General features: G+C 50.0%; 1 long non-coding RNA gene and 9 other non-coding genes across 10 annotated transcripts; 1 reads left to right on the top strand and 9 right to left on the bottom strand.

The window, feature by feature from the left end:
• Positions 1 to 627: 627 nt before the first annotated feature.
• Positions 628 to 6,010, bottom strand: LOC149523792 (uncharacterized). Its single transcript, XR_016350476.1, has 12 exons — positions 5,850 to 6,010; positions 5,187 to 5,212; positions 4,620 to 4,663; positions 3,545 to 3,585; positions 3,047 to 3,079; positions 2,807 to 2,830; positions 2,392 to 2,435; positions 2,119 to 2,163; positions 1,668 to 1,703; positions 1,362 to 1,413; positions 1,050 to 1,085; positions 628 to 900 (listed from the first exon to the last, which is right to left on the bottom strand). It is a non-coding gene; the product is annotated as an uncharacterized LOC149523792 (long non-coding RNA).
• On the bottom strand, positions 1,163 to 1,286 carry LOC112544983 (small nucleolar RNA SNORD22). Its single transcript, XR_003088376.1, has one exon. It is a non-coding gene; the product is annotated as a small nucleolar RNA SNORD22 (small nucleolar RNA).
• On the bottom strand, positions 1,488 to 1,556 carry LOC112544981 (small nucleolar RNA SNORD31). Its single transcript, XR_003088374.1, has one exon. It is a non-coding gene; the product is annotated as a small nucleolar RNA SNORD31 (small nucleolar RNA).
• Positions 1,773 to 1,843, bottom strand: LOC112544986 (small nucleolar RNA SNORD29). Its single transcript, XR_003088379.1, has one exon. It is a non-coding gene; the product is annotated as a small nucleolar RNA SNORD29 (small nucleolar RNA).
• Positions 2,260 to 2,329, bottom strand: LOC112544980 (small nucleolar RNA SNORD30). The gene has a single exon (XR_003088373.1). It is a non-coding gene; the product is annotated as a small nucleolar RNA SNORD30 (small nucleolar RNA).
• On the bottom strand, positions 2,637 to 2,765 carry LOC112544982 (small nucleolar RNA SNORD22). The gene has a single exon (XR_003088375.1). It is a non-coding gene; the product is annotated as a small nucleolar RNA SNORD22 (small nucleolar RNA).
• On the bottom strand, positions 3,150 to 3,223 carry LOC112544987 (small nucleolar RNA SNORD28). Its single transcript, XR_003088380.1, has one exon. It is a non-coding gene; the product is annotated as a small nucleolar RNA SNORD28 (small nucleolar RNA).
• LOC112544988 (small nucleolar RNA SNORD27) lies at positions 3,658 to 3,726 on the bottom strand. Its single transcript, XR_003088381.1, has one exon. It is a non-coding gene; the product is annotated as a small nucleolar RNA SNORD27 (small nucleolar RNA).
• Positions 4,882 to 4,957, bottom strand: LOC112544989 (small nucleolar RNA SNORD26). The gene has a single exon (XR_003088382.1). It is a non-coding gene; the product is annotated as a small nucleolar RNA SNORD26 (small nucleolar RNA).
• Positions 6,011 to 12,953: 6,943 nt separating the features above from the next.
• LOC149523791 (U2 spliceosomal RNA) lies at positions 12,954 to 13,144 on the top strand. The gene has a single exon (XR_016350484.1). It is a non-coding gene; the product is annotated as a U2 spliceosomal RNA (small nuclear RNA).
• The last annotated feature ends 688 nt before the right edge of the window (positions 13,145 to 13,832 follow it).

Here is a 13,832-nt window from a genome sequence, read left to right as displayed (position 1 = left end):
TACCCTAAGGGTAACAGATATTTGCCTGAATGTGCATGTACCTACATAATAAGTGGTCAAGTGCAAAGTTGAAAGAAACATGTGAAGATGCAGAAGTCACATCCAAGGCAGAGTACTAGGTTTCATTAGCTATTAATCCAGTCAATAGTAAGCTGTATATTTTCCACTCATGCAAATTGGCACTTATACCACTTCTTGTTGGTCACTAGTTCTGAATTTTGATTTAGCTTGGTTCATTTGAAGAGGTTGCCAACCCTCCTGGCTGCAGGAACCAGAAAATGACTTGTAGAATTTTTAGTGGTACCCTAACTAGGCAGGTGAAGGAAACAGGAATTGACCTAAGGTGCCAGGACTTTTCTTTAGCTGTACTGTGCCTAGTGGTAGTGACCCCATGTGCCCTTTTAAGTTTCCATAAGGCAGGCAGGGGAGACCCCCCCCAACTTTTGGTGGAGCACAGGCAACATGGAACTATACAACTCTCCCTCCCCTACTCACATTCCTGCATCAAAAAACCCTACTCCATGTGGTAAATCCCACCCCACCCCCAGCATGAGACCAGCCATCCCCTCCAGCAAGCCTCACAACTCATGCTCTGAGGCCCAACAAGAGAAAACAGACACCAACTGCTCCCTGCAGAGATATTTTATTTAATAGTCAATACACATTCTATGAGGCTGATTGCCCCTGCCCTCAGAGATGCTGCAGTTTGTCAAAACTCAGCAGAGTGCTCAAGAGGTAGGCATCACAGTAAAACTGCATCTGGTCCACACTCCACCCTTCAGGAGCAAAGGAGGTCTGTGAGTAGTACCCTCGGTCCAGGCCAGATGAGGAGACACAGGGTCATGCTTCAGAAAGTACCAATCAACATCAGACTGGGGTGGCAAGTGACCAATCTCATGCCTGAAGGGAAGAAAGGGTCACTGTGCGTGAAGTCTCATCCAGGGGCAGGCACCATGCTATGGGATGGATGCATCAGCACAAGCAAAGTATCAGCTCATCCCTGAAGAGAGCTCCTGCATGCTGACAAGTGCAGTGACAAATCTACTCACCAGCTGTGCTCAGATGACCCATGCTTCCATGCAGGCCTAGGAAAAACAGGTCGAGAAATGGAGGAGAGCTGCTTTTTATGGAATATCCCACCCTCACCCCAATGCTGCTCCAGTCCCATCAGACTGTTCCTTTTGGAACAAGTATCCTCCTCTCTCTCCAGTGGCCCAGTGGGTTCAACCTTAGCAGGCTCTGGACCAACATGGACAGTAAGTCATGATCTATTTTCCTCATTAGGACATGGCACCTGCCCACTGTTCACTCCCATCTCCCTGCATTGCAATGAATGCCCCTGCCACTGCTTCTCAGCCTACCTGCAACGCCAGCAGCTGATCGCTTATCCCCCTAGCAGAAATGCCAAGGCTCCTGAAACAGAAGAAACAGCTGTTGGTGGCCTGCACAGCTCTCCATATTTTGAAGCCCAGCATGCTGCCAAGCTCCTACACTCAGAAGGGACCACTCAGTCACAGGTATCAGACTGGGGCGGTATGGGTCTCATCACTGAGGAGCCATGTCATGGGATATAGATTGCCATGCAGCTTACAGCAAAGGGCTGATGTGGTCTCTCCCCCACCCAGCCCACTTCTCCTATACATCCAGGAGAGTTAGCAGTCACTCACCATTCCAGGCATTTCAGAACCCAGGACTCTGGCTACCTGTGGGACAGGACAATGCAGTCAGCAACTCCTCAGCACAGATGCTCCCAACTCACACCTAGCTGTGCAGTTTCTCAGTTGTTCAAATATTTTCATGTTTATATTAAATCAAAGTGAGCTAGTTTGGCTCATCATTAAAACTGCAGTGAACACCCATTGCACTACAAGTACTTTTGGGCCTGCCACAATGGGATGCTGCCTAGTAGGCATCACCATAACAGTTTAACAATCCACACGGAGATGGCAGCTCTCAACACCATGCAGTTCTATTCCTGACACCCTTGTCCCAGTTGTTTGTGGAGGAAGCTTTAATCCCAGCAACATTAGCCACACATGCCCCAGAGAGGCAACACAGGGACAACTGGAGGGCGAGGGCCATTTGCAGACAGTCCTGAGAAAGCTGAAGAGCACTTACCCATGATTCAAGCACAGTGGAGACATCCACTCCAGGATCTTTAACCTAGGGGGAAAAGAGAGGTTATTGGCTCTAAATCCTCTAATTCAAGTTTGCATCCTTGTACTAAGCTAAGGCCAAGGCTGCAGCCTATTCCTCACCAAGCTTCAGAGTTAAAGTCTCAACAGCAATATTCAGCCGAACGAGATTCCAAAAAGAGCTCATCATTGAGTGGGAACAGGCAACTAGGACTGAGCCCAACCCAGCAGCAGCTTGTCTGATGTATGCCATTACCTGGGCAGCTGGATCAGGAGCTGGCCAAGACTCACTCCTGGCACCTGAAAGAACCAGAGCATCTGATTAGTGTTCACTCCCTATGCACAACAATGGTATTAGTAAGTGTGCTCTGGCTACATCCTCCGCCTTTGCTACTGTACAGCATGCTGTGCCTGCCAAAGATAGCAGCGTAGCATTATGAGGTGAAAGGGGTGGATTAACCAGCCATTACACTCAGGCAACAGAGCCAGATGCAGCCCAGTGTCCCATCAGACTATTCCTCTTGGAACAGGTTCTCCTCCTCTCATGCTGCAGGTACCAGTGGGTTCACACCTTTTCAGGTTCTGGTACCTGGACAGACAGTAAGATGGGCACAAGTTTCCTCATCGGGACAGGGGTCAGAGGGGGAATGAGCACTGGATAGGTCACTCACCCTTCTCATATGGTGGCATCTCACCTGTGTAGATAAGAGAATCAGGTCAGTGAGCACAGGAACAAGCCCAGTCCATTAGAGCAGGGCCAGAGCAGTCTGATCAGGGCTTTGGTAACTCAAATGCCATGAGACAAGCGTCGTCCAGCTAACATGGTGTCATCTTTTCAAACTGCCACTTGCAGTTTGAAAGTAATGGCTCATCCCTACATGCTACAGATACTGTGTGAGAGATGTCTTTACCTGAGACAGGGATTCACCCCAGGAGGAATTCACCTAGACAGAAAACAGAACCCCATGAGACAAATGCCAGTGAATGAGCAGCATTTCCAGCCCAATGGCCAGATGCCATCAGAACTCTAACATGCTATTGGTCAATGTTCTTCAAATCTTTTCAGAACTGTTTTAAGATCACATGGCAAAGGGGCTGTGATGAAGCTTGTGCAAGGACTGACCCCAAGGAGAGTGCTCAGTGCATACAGCAGTGTTTCTTAAACTGTTCCCTGGCACACTGGTGTGCCGTGAGGCAGTTGGAGGCATGCAGTGTCAAAATGGCCACCTTTAAAAGGGCAGGTGACCTTTTAACTTTCTTGCTCAATAACCTCTCGCCCCTGACCTTTTTTTTGGCTCAACAAAAAATTGTTTGGTGTTCCTCAGTCTGAAAAAGTTTAAGAAACACTGGCTTAGAGCCTTAGCAGGGCAGGCCTTCCAGCCCCAGAGACCCAATAACCCCAATCCTACCTGTATACAAGGCCAGACTCCCATCTGGGGGCATGGGTAACCTGAGACAGAAAAAGCAAATTAGCTCTATTCCAAGACAAGGAGACCACCCCACCTCCTGCAAGGGTTTCCAAGTTCTCAGGAGTAAGCTGGCATCACAGACTCTCAGCCATATGCTTGTCTGTTTGCATTCATCATTGAACAGCAGGGAAGGAAGAACTTGACTGAGAAATACCCCCCCCCCATTTTATAAGCCAGGATTCCCTCTAATTTTTCCCCACCCCAAGCCAAGTTCTTTTGTGCACCAATGTTGAGGTGACTGATATCACCTTACTGGTGCACATAACTAAACTCATGTGAAAGGAGTGAGGCCAAGTTGGTTCTGAGTGTGGGAAGAGGTGGGCTGCAGAGGAGTGCTTAGGGCTGGGGGCCTCAAGGTGGCGCAAAGGGTTGGGGCTCAGGCTGACCTGGACAGAGAGGGGCCACTTTCCCAAAGCTGCATTAACTCCATGCTGGGAGCCTCCCCTCCACCAGCTTCAGGACTTGGAAAGATCTCTTCCCCCAGCTGCAGCCCTGAGCCACCATGTGGGACTTAAAAGGTGAGCAGCTTCCTAAGGAGGAACTTAGCCTGCAGCCTACAATTAACCACCACTGTAGTGATCCTGAAGCTAGACAGAGGATTTAGCTGCCAGGCACAGAAGAATGTTCAACTCATTTGCAGAACCAGATTCCCATCCTCATAGGGAAAAAACCCACTAGATGCATGTCTGGTCCTTTAGTGAAAACCCAATATACAGAACTGCAACACAGCTGCAGTGAGCAAGAGGGGTCAGCCCAATACATACAGATCCCAGGCCAGCATCCTGCCCAGCCATCATTCTAACAGGCCACACCACCACCACTGAAGAAAGCTGCTTCATGCATGAGACCCACCAAATAGAGCAAGTCACAGAATTAGTTTCCCTGCTCCCAAACTAATCTACATTAGGGAAGATGTCACATCCTAGACCTAGTACAATGGAGTCAGTTTTCCCCAGTGTTCTACGCCATGTTCTAGATATGGCTTTCATTGCAATGGAAAGTTTTAACTACTCACGTGGGAAGAGGCGACAGAACCAGTGATGTGCATAAGACCCATGCCTGAGAAAAGACACACATGAACTTTAATATTAAGAGCCACTAAAGCTGCTCCTGTAATGGCACCAACATTCCTACAGCCCATCCGACCCACTGTTAAGGAGAACATGGGCATATGCTCTTCCCTTGCTGTTCCATAATTACCTGTGCCACCCCCAGCAGGTGAGGAAGCACCAGGCTATACAGACCTAAATGTGATCCACACCTGAGCTAAAATCAGTGCCACTCAGAATCTGGTAAAGATTTTCTCCACTGAAGCCTCAGAAAGAGAGAGTTCAGCATTTGTCATCTTTGTGGCACTTCGTACACCCCTCCACCAACAAGGCCAGGGGCATAATTAACAGCAATGACATGCTCCAATAACATTGAGATATCACCTGGGTAATATGCTACACTTGTTTGCCCAGTATAGGGAGCTATTCAAGTACATCTGGGAACTTCAGCAATTTAGACAGCACAGAGAGCACGATGCCATGGCCTTATACATTTAGCCATGGACACTATGCAGAAAGGTGCTGTAACTCACCTGGTGAGCACTCCGGGGCTTTAAACCTGCACACAAAGAAACAGCATTAACGCACGGAAGACACACAGCTACATCCCCTTGGCACAGGGGCAAGTCTGTTCTCCTCAGAAATAGCTTGGGTCTTCACAGGGCTGTCAGCACAGGTCTGTGTTGGGCTCATCACGGAGAGAACAGTCCCTGGCAGCTCCCTCCTTGCAGCTGCTCCTCCCCCTTCCCACCATTGCAGCGCGGCGAGGTGGCTTAGCCAACGGGCGCCTGCAAGAGCGTCGCAGCGGCACGTGGCTGCAGGCTCTGGCACACGGTGGAGGGCGGGGCGGTTCAGCCTTTGCACCGGGCTCCTTCGGAGGCTGCAACCTGGAGCGGGAAGAGACTGGAAATCGGCCCCCTCTCCCGGGCTTGTTACACGTAGGCTCGGGTGCTCCGCTGTAGCGCGCGGAGGAAACAGGCGGCGCTGGGAGCGAGACGCACCCTTAGACTCCCTGGGGAGAGGGCAGCAAAGACCATCTATGGCGGTGGGAGGAAAGTGTCGCCCGGGGCCCCCACGTGGTGCCGCCCCGGCCGCGCCTCCCACTCCACCGGACCGAGTACCAGGAACCAACCCCCGCCAGGCTCGCGAGCCCGCGCTGCCGCATGGTCCCCACCCTATGTCCCCAGCCCGCTCACCACAACACCACACCGCGACCTGGCAGCAGCAAAAATGGCCGAGCTAGTCCCGAGCCGGGGCTTAAATACACAAGAGCCACGGGGCATGCTGGGAAAATTCCCCTTCTCAGTCTGGAGCGGGGAAAGTTAAGCGCGCGTGCATGGGGAAGGGGGAGGTACATTGACTATACGCATGCGCGATACGAACACGGGACGGTAGAGTTTAAAGCTGAACCGCGAGTGCGCATGTGCCTAGAGATGGCGGGAGAACGAATACGCGTGTGTATGGAGAAACCCCGCACGCGCAGGCGTTCTCCTGTTTGTGCCATGGTTGGGGGAGGCGTCCTTGGCGGGAGCGAACTTCGGGGCTGTTCAGGGACGGCTCCTCCCCGCACGCGCAGACGCGCCCGCCTCCCCTTCCGCAGAACCTGGTGCCATCCCGCCTGGCCCCTGTCGGCGGCGTGTCCCGCTGCCTCCCAAAGAGCCAGCCAGGCCTGGGGCGCCCTGGCTGCAGCCTCGTGGCTAGTTCCAGCGGGGCCGCACTGCTGGTGCCTCCCTCCCGCAGACAAGCGCCGAACCCAGTCGCCGGGGCTGGCCTTGGTCCCGCTTCGCCTCGCGCTGTTCTCACGCAGGCTAGCGGGTCTGGCGAATGGGTGCAAGGGGGGAGCAGCGCTTCAGGCTGTAGGGCAGGGGAGGGGAGCCACCGACGCATGAAAAATTAATGGGGGTGGCGCACAAGTGAGAAGCAAAATAAAAAGGAAAAACCTCACTGAGGTAACTGAGGCTCCCCACATTCCCCTTCCACACCAGAGCCTAGGGGGGCCCAAGCTAATAGGATGTTACGGTTCCACCCCATGGTGGGGCACCCCACATGCTGGGGAGGGAGCCATGAGCCCCTGGGACTGGATCCAGGCAAGCCAGGGGCTACATCTGGCCCCTGAGCTTTCGGTTCCACACCCCTGCTGTAGGGTGTGCCAGGCAGACTGCTAATGTACCTGCCTCACAGAGCTCCTTGGGAGACAGCTTCTGTAAGGTTGGGTCACAGAGATCCCATAGTCGGGGCGGATATAGGGCAGGGTGAGCAGGGCGGCCGCCCCAGGCCCTGCACTTCAAGAAGCCCTGCGCATGCACCATGGCGCCACTGCACATGCACCGTGTCAAAGGGGGGGGGGGGGAGAAATTGTCATCTGCCCCTGCCCATAGTGACTGTCGTACTACTAAGCCCACTTTCCTCCCGCCCTCTAGTTCTCTATCCCAGAGAGGACTACCATCTGGACTCAGTAATTTAGGACACTCCAAACAAACTCCACCCAGCCGCCACCTCACTGTACATATGCCAGCACCCACCCATCCTCTCTTTCCCCCACCTATCCCTGTGCAATCTGCTCTGCAGGCCAGGCAGGGACGGATACAATTCTGCATCTCATACTTGCAGGCATCTGCAGCCTAGCTGGGAGTTACAGGACACAGAAGCACAAATTCTCTACCCCTCCCGCCAGGATACACAGCAAACAAAATCTCCACTTACACCTCATCCCAATGCCAGCACTCACTCACTCACTCTTTCCCCCACCTGCTTCTAAAACTTGCAGGCACAAATAGCCTACAGAACACAGCACAAACTCCTTGCCTTACCTCCACCTCACCTTAATGCCAGCACCCTCCCCTTTACCCCCACTAAATGGCACCCATGTTCTGTTATGGAAGCCAGGTGCAAGGACAATAAGACTTGTCAAGTGGGGTTACTGAAAGAAGACTAGATGTATGGACGCCTTGGGAGTCAGCAGCAAGTGCCTGCTTTTGAAAGCACCCTCTTTGAAAACGAGTGTGGCAGCATTAAGACAACACCGAGGAGAAGGTGCTACAGAGGACTAACTGCATAGGTATATGATGACACACAGATTTTGCAAATGCATGTGATGACTAACTGGTATAGATTTGCATGAGAGGGAAGCCACTATAAATCTAAGGTATCTTACAGGATGTTGAAGCAAAAACACGCTCCTCTGTGTTTAGGCAGCTAACAAACAGCTTTATTAATTAATAAAGCACAGCATGAGCCAAACGTGGTCACAGCAGAGCCAGACCCAGTAAGGCTGCTAATACAATTAATCCTAGTATCTTTATACCCTTAGCCAAACAGTCTGACGTCAGGGCATCCAATTACAGAAATCCTCAATTAAATTTGGAAAAACCAAACCTTATCAACAAGATGGCGGACAGGTGCGAGGGAGTACATCTCCTGTCCCAACCAGCCCAATTAACACATACCAATAACCCATTCTGTAGGCCTCTTCTCACGGGGTGACAGAAAGTTTACTCTGGTCTACGTGCTTGAGAGAAAAGCTGAAATGGTTTCTGATATACAAGATGGCTTCTAGCTAAACATGAAAATGGTTTTTTACAGCTTCTACAAGGGGGACCCTGTGTTTTATCTTCTCAACATTGGAGCATCAGTCTGGATCTGCAGAAGCCCAGCTCCACCCCTCCCTCATCTAACTCACCTGGCTAGTGCAGTTAAGTGGAACAACTATTGGTAACAAGACGCAGTGTGCTTGCATGTGTGCATGAGTGTAATATATCATATGCATATGTTACAGTAGTGATTGATATATGTATTACCAATAAACGTGGCATTTTGCCTTATCCCCCTGAAAAGATCCTGTGCAGTTCTTTAAGTACAACACCATGATGATGTTATTTGTATAGATATGTGGACAGAGATGGCAACGGGGTTTGTTGCAGGGATAGGTTCCTGGATTAGTATTTCTGTGGGTGTGGTATGTGGCTGCTGGTATTTGCTTCAGATTGGGGGGCTGGCAGTGGGTGAGGAGTGGCCTATCTCCCAAGGTCTGTGAGAGTGAGGGATCATTTTTCAGGATAAGTTGTAGATTGTCAATAATGTGTTGGGGGCTGTAAGTGATAACTAGTCATGTTCTGTTATTTTCCTTATTGGGCCTGTCCTGTAGTAGGTGACTTCTGGATACTTATCTGGCTCTATTTCTTCACTTCTCCAAGTGGGTATTTTAGTTTTACGACTGCCTAATAAAGATCTTGTAGATGTTTGTCTCAGGGATTGGAGTAGATATAGCTGTAGACAATGGATCATGTGATGTATCCTGAATAGAAGCTAGAAACATGTAGATAAGAATAGCAGTCAGTAGGTTTCCGGTAAAAGGTGGTGTTTATGTATCCATCATTTATTTGTACTATAATATCCAGGAAGTAAGTCTCTCATGGTAGGTCTGAATAAGGATTTAAAATGGTTATTTCATTACAACGGCAATTTCCCCCTCACTTGTTATTCACACCTCCGCTGGGAGTGAGCCACATCTACCCTGACTGAATTAGCCTTCATAACATTGGTCCTGCACTTGATAAGTAACACCCTTCTTTTGATGCAAACAGTACATAACCAGCATTGACCTGGATTTAGGTGTGCAAGTTTTTAGGTAATAGGAATGTGTTTGGGGACCTTTAGAGTGGGTCAAGCAATCCCAACCAGGACAGCCTGCTAAAAAGGGTGGCATGAGCAGGATTTGGATTGGTACTGAAATTTGGATTTGTATTGAAAGCAGGAGATGGCAGGGAGTCAGGGGAGCAGCAGTGCTGAGAGTGAGGAGACCAGAGTTAGGTGCCAGCTTTTTTGTGCATCCAGCTGGATGACCAACCAACTCCTTCCGAGCAGGGGTGCCCTCCTCTCTGTTCCACAAGTGCAGTTGCTGCTGTTCCTGTCCCCTGCCCATTCCTTCCTGGAGCTGCCACTCTTGACTGGGACAATCCTCTCTGTTGCTTGTATCTGAACACAAGCCTGCAGGCTCCTGGGCTTGAGTACTCTCTTAAAGAGACTGCACACTCATATTCTCAGTCCTGCACACTCTCTCTGTCTCCCTCTCTCCCAGCATACAACACAAAGGTTCCCTGCATTCATGTCACTCCCCCACCTGGGTTGTGCTGAGAGTCAGCTTTGCTCTGTCCCTTTGCTTGTGCACCTCCTGGCTGCTTGGGGCAAAGGAGCAGCAGTCCAATGGAACAGTGGGCAGCATAGCCAGCTTTGTGCAAGCAGGTGTGTCAGTTTCCCCATTTGGGTGCAGAAGAGGGATGCAGGGATTAGGGGTACAGAGGATAGGAGTGAAAGAGGTATACATAGTTGTAAGCCACGTAGCCCAATCCTGGGCCCCAGACCTGTGCTCAGGCCCATAAATAAGTGTCCAGGGATCACCTTAGGGCCCAGGCCCTGAGTACACGGCAGGCAGTCAAACAAACAGTTCAACAGTAAGCCCAGGCGCAGGGCGGGGCAGGCAAACAAACACAATTCAGCAGTTAGTAAGCCCAGGCCCTAGTGCAGGGAGATAAGCAAAGCAGGTAAGCAAACAGTTCAAGTGTGCCCAGGACCTAGTGCATGGCAAACAGATAGCAATTCACTGTTCAAGTAAGCCCAAGCCCTGGCACAGGGCGGGGCAGGCAAACAGATCACTGGCAGGAGAGGGGAAGACTGTCATCCAGTATATTTGGTGTCAGGAGGGACGTGGGCCCTCCCTACTCCACTGCCTCCGGGCTGCCACTGGGGATCTGGCTCACAAGATGCTGACGCTACAGTAGGAGGTCAGCCTGACTGGTGTTGGCTTCCTCAGGGCCACTTTCAAATTCCCTCTAAGAATATACCTGGCTCCATGGTCCCAGCAGGTTCTTGGGGTTATTGGGGTCTGAACCCTCAGGTAGGGGTAAAAACGTTTCCTTGTTGGTGTAAGGGCTCAGTGGTCCAAGCCAGTCCTCAGCTTCAGCCAGGTCTTTAGAGGCCTCCCCACGTGGGAGCTTGGGGAAGGCCTCTGCTTCCTCTGGCATCTGGGGCCCTAGTGAACTCCTGGGCTGGGCTTTTATACTACTTGCTCTGCCACTTGGATCAGAGAGGGGTTCCTCTCACTTGTGACCAGTATTAATGGGGCTGTGATGAACCCTCTGAAATCTAAGCTATGGCCCCACTTGAAGCTGGTGGTGGACCGTCCATACTGAGTATCCCAAGATCTGCAGACCTAAGAGGTCCGATCACAGTTACTGGTTTTACGCCTCCATTGGATAGACATTTTAAAATTAGCCCAGGATATCCCAGTGGCAGGCCATCTGGGGCAAGACAAAACTCTGGCTCGAGTTTTGAACCTTTGGGCTTCCGTGTGTGGCTATCGCCATGCCCCCCACGGAGCTCTTAACCAAGAATAGCCCACAGTGAGTGTGGTGGTCCCCTGAATGTGAAAGGGCCTTCCAGACCCTGTAGGAAGTGCTGTGTAAAGAATCCATCCTGCTCAGCCCAGACTTTTATACTACTCACCCTGCCCCTTGGCTCCAAGGGAGTTAAAGGGGCAGGACCAGGCGCAGTCCACTCGGGCTCCGAGAGGGGTTCCTCCCCCTCTGGATCGGTGAGCAGCCACCCCAGCTCACTACAATAGTGCAGCAATTAGGGATGCAGGAGATAGGCGTGAAGGGGGCACAGTGCAGAGGTTAGGAGCAGGGGAGGGAGGTGCAAGGGGTAGTACTGAAGGGTGCATATATAGAGGCTAGGGGCACAGGAGGTAGGAGTGAAGGGATATAGTACAAGGAGTAGGGGCAGAGGATGTTTTGGAGTAAGAATGAAGGGGGCACAATGCTTGGGTTAGGGGCACAGGAGATAGAAGTTAAGGGAAAACAGTGGAAGGGTTAGGGTGGAACTTTGAAAGTACAAATTATTTAACTTGAGTGGAAATCCGGTGAAAGGGTTCTTCCATGGACCTGCTTCATGCTCCCCTGAGCTAGAGCAGACTTGCCCCCCACTGCTTGCCTCCTCAGTGGCAGACTTGCATTCAGCTCCCAGGCCGTGCAGGACCAGAAATGACGAACCCTCCAACATTTCACATTATCAAAGTGCAGAAATTGAACAGGACTCTTCAGTCAGTGATGGGGAGGCGTGTGTGAATGGTCCATAACAAATCACATGGCAGTAGATTCAGGAGACAGGAACGAACCTCTGGAGTGGATATCGGCATGCGGAAATGCACCCTTCTAGGTCTCAGCTCTGCTAGCAAAAATAGGGATTTTGCTGGGTAGGCTTCTGTCAGTGCTCCTGCCCACCCTCCTGGTGTTTGTACAATACAGTATTTTCAATTTTCCTTCCACTTGACAAGTCTTAGATTATGCCCTTTGATTGTTTCAAGTGTGTGAGATAAGGATCTTGAATACAGACATTCATTCTTGATAAAAGGAAGAAAATTGTGTGCCTAAGGGAACAGTGTAAAATTAGCAGTTCACGGTGTTAACAGTCCTATTCTAGATCCCTGCTTTTAACTCTATGAACTCCTTGCCTGTTTTCTCATTTGTTGCCCCCTGTATTTATTTGATCCTAGATCCAGTAGCTCCTCTCCTTAGTCTGGGGGGAGGCCAGCAGGCCCAGGAACTCAACACAGTAGAAAGTCAGTTACAAACACACCAGAAAGGAGGCTGTTTGCTTGTAACTCTGAAACGTTCGTAAGTTTACAACTGAACACTGATTTAATACACCTTTGAAATATTACTAGGGAGAAGATTCTGCTTTTAACTATCTTAAACTAAATGGAAAGAAAGGACAAAAAAAAGTTCCTTTCCCTTTTCAAATCTTTAAGCTTTCCCTCTTATTTTTAGTAGTTTACGTTGAACAGAGCAAAGTGTTGTACTTGCTCTCCCTCTCTCCCTTCTTCACTTCTGCTTCCAGATTGAATATTTTCGGTTCCAACTGAGAAGTGTATGATTGATTGCACAGTTCAGAGTTTGTAACTGAGATTCTACTGTCAATATAGGGTTAACAGCCTAGTGTCGTCAGACGCTGCAACGTAAGGGCTGGCCTCATGCAGATGAGAAGCTCTCGGCCGGAGAAACAAGCAACCAGGAGGAAATGCACATGTGTGCTGAAATTATTGCTTTCTGAAGCTAAATTACCAGGCAAGAGGTGCTTTCCTTTGACTGGATATACAGGAGACGCTGCATGGTCAAGTACATGCAGGTTTTAGGCAAATATTTGTGAGAGTCTCATTACAGTGCTTAGTACATCTCTCATGCATGTCATTGTGATGTAGAAAAATGTGCAGATAGGAGTGCTGCATGAAATTTCACCGTATTGGTATCGCTTCTCGGCCTTTTGGCTAAGATCAAGTGTAGTATCTGTTCTTATCAGTTTAATATCTGATACGTCCTCTATCTGAGGACTATATATTAAATGGATTTTTGGAACAGGGAGATGGAATAGGAGCTTGCTCCATCCACTCCACGCATCGACCTGGTATTGCAGTACCTCCAGGAACGGTGCACCTCCCCTTGGGGAGACTATTCTGGTTCAAAAATAGAATTAATTTAACTCTCTGCTTCTGCCCAAAGCTTTTGCCTCTGCCAAAAGCTTCACTCTGTTGCTGGTTTTAACCAGAATGGGTCTCACTTCTGCACTGGCTGGGATTTGACTGCAAATCTGCCGTGTTTCTAAGGGGCAGGTCAGCTCTAGCTCAGCTGAGAAAAAGCTGCCATCAGCTCCTCTTGCCCCTGCTAAAAAATTGCTCCAGCACCCCAGGACAGACCTGGTGTCTCAGTTTGATTAAATATTTAAGCCTTTGGGAGGTGGGACTTCCATCTCAATCATTCCTTAGCCACCTCCCTCCCTTTTTCTGCCCCTCAAAGTGAAGCTGCAGCAACCAATTCGTAGAATTATGGGCAGGAAAGACAATGGGATCATTTGATCTGACCACTTGCCATAGAATGTCATCAAGAGATAGAAAAATCTATTGTTGCCTTCAGTTTGTGGAAAGTCTGGGAGAAAGAGCAGCTACTCCCAAGACTAGTGAGTTATGCTGTAGTTAGGTAGCCTGCATCTTTGGGAATCTTTTATATTCCTTTTGGCATGTGGCTTCTACTTCCTTTGTCCTAAACACAGGCTGCCTAGCACGTGGCCCGGAAGCTTAGGTTTTGTCTACACTTGTAAAATGACAAGTTTTTGTAGATCAATTGCCAGTG

The sequence above is a fragment of the Pelodiscus sinensis genome, chromosome 11, assembly GCF_052426305.1.
Source record: "Pelodiscus sinensis isolate ZL-2025 chromosome 11, ASM5242630v1, whole genome shotgun sequence".
Classification (NCBI taxonomy): domain Eukaryota; kingdom Metazoa; phylum Chordata; order Testudines; family Trionychidae; genus Pelodiscus; species Pelodiscus sinensis.
The sequence above is the reverse complement of the archived record's forward strand: the minus strand, read 5'-3'. Positions and strand labels throughout refer to the sequence as shown.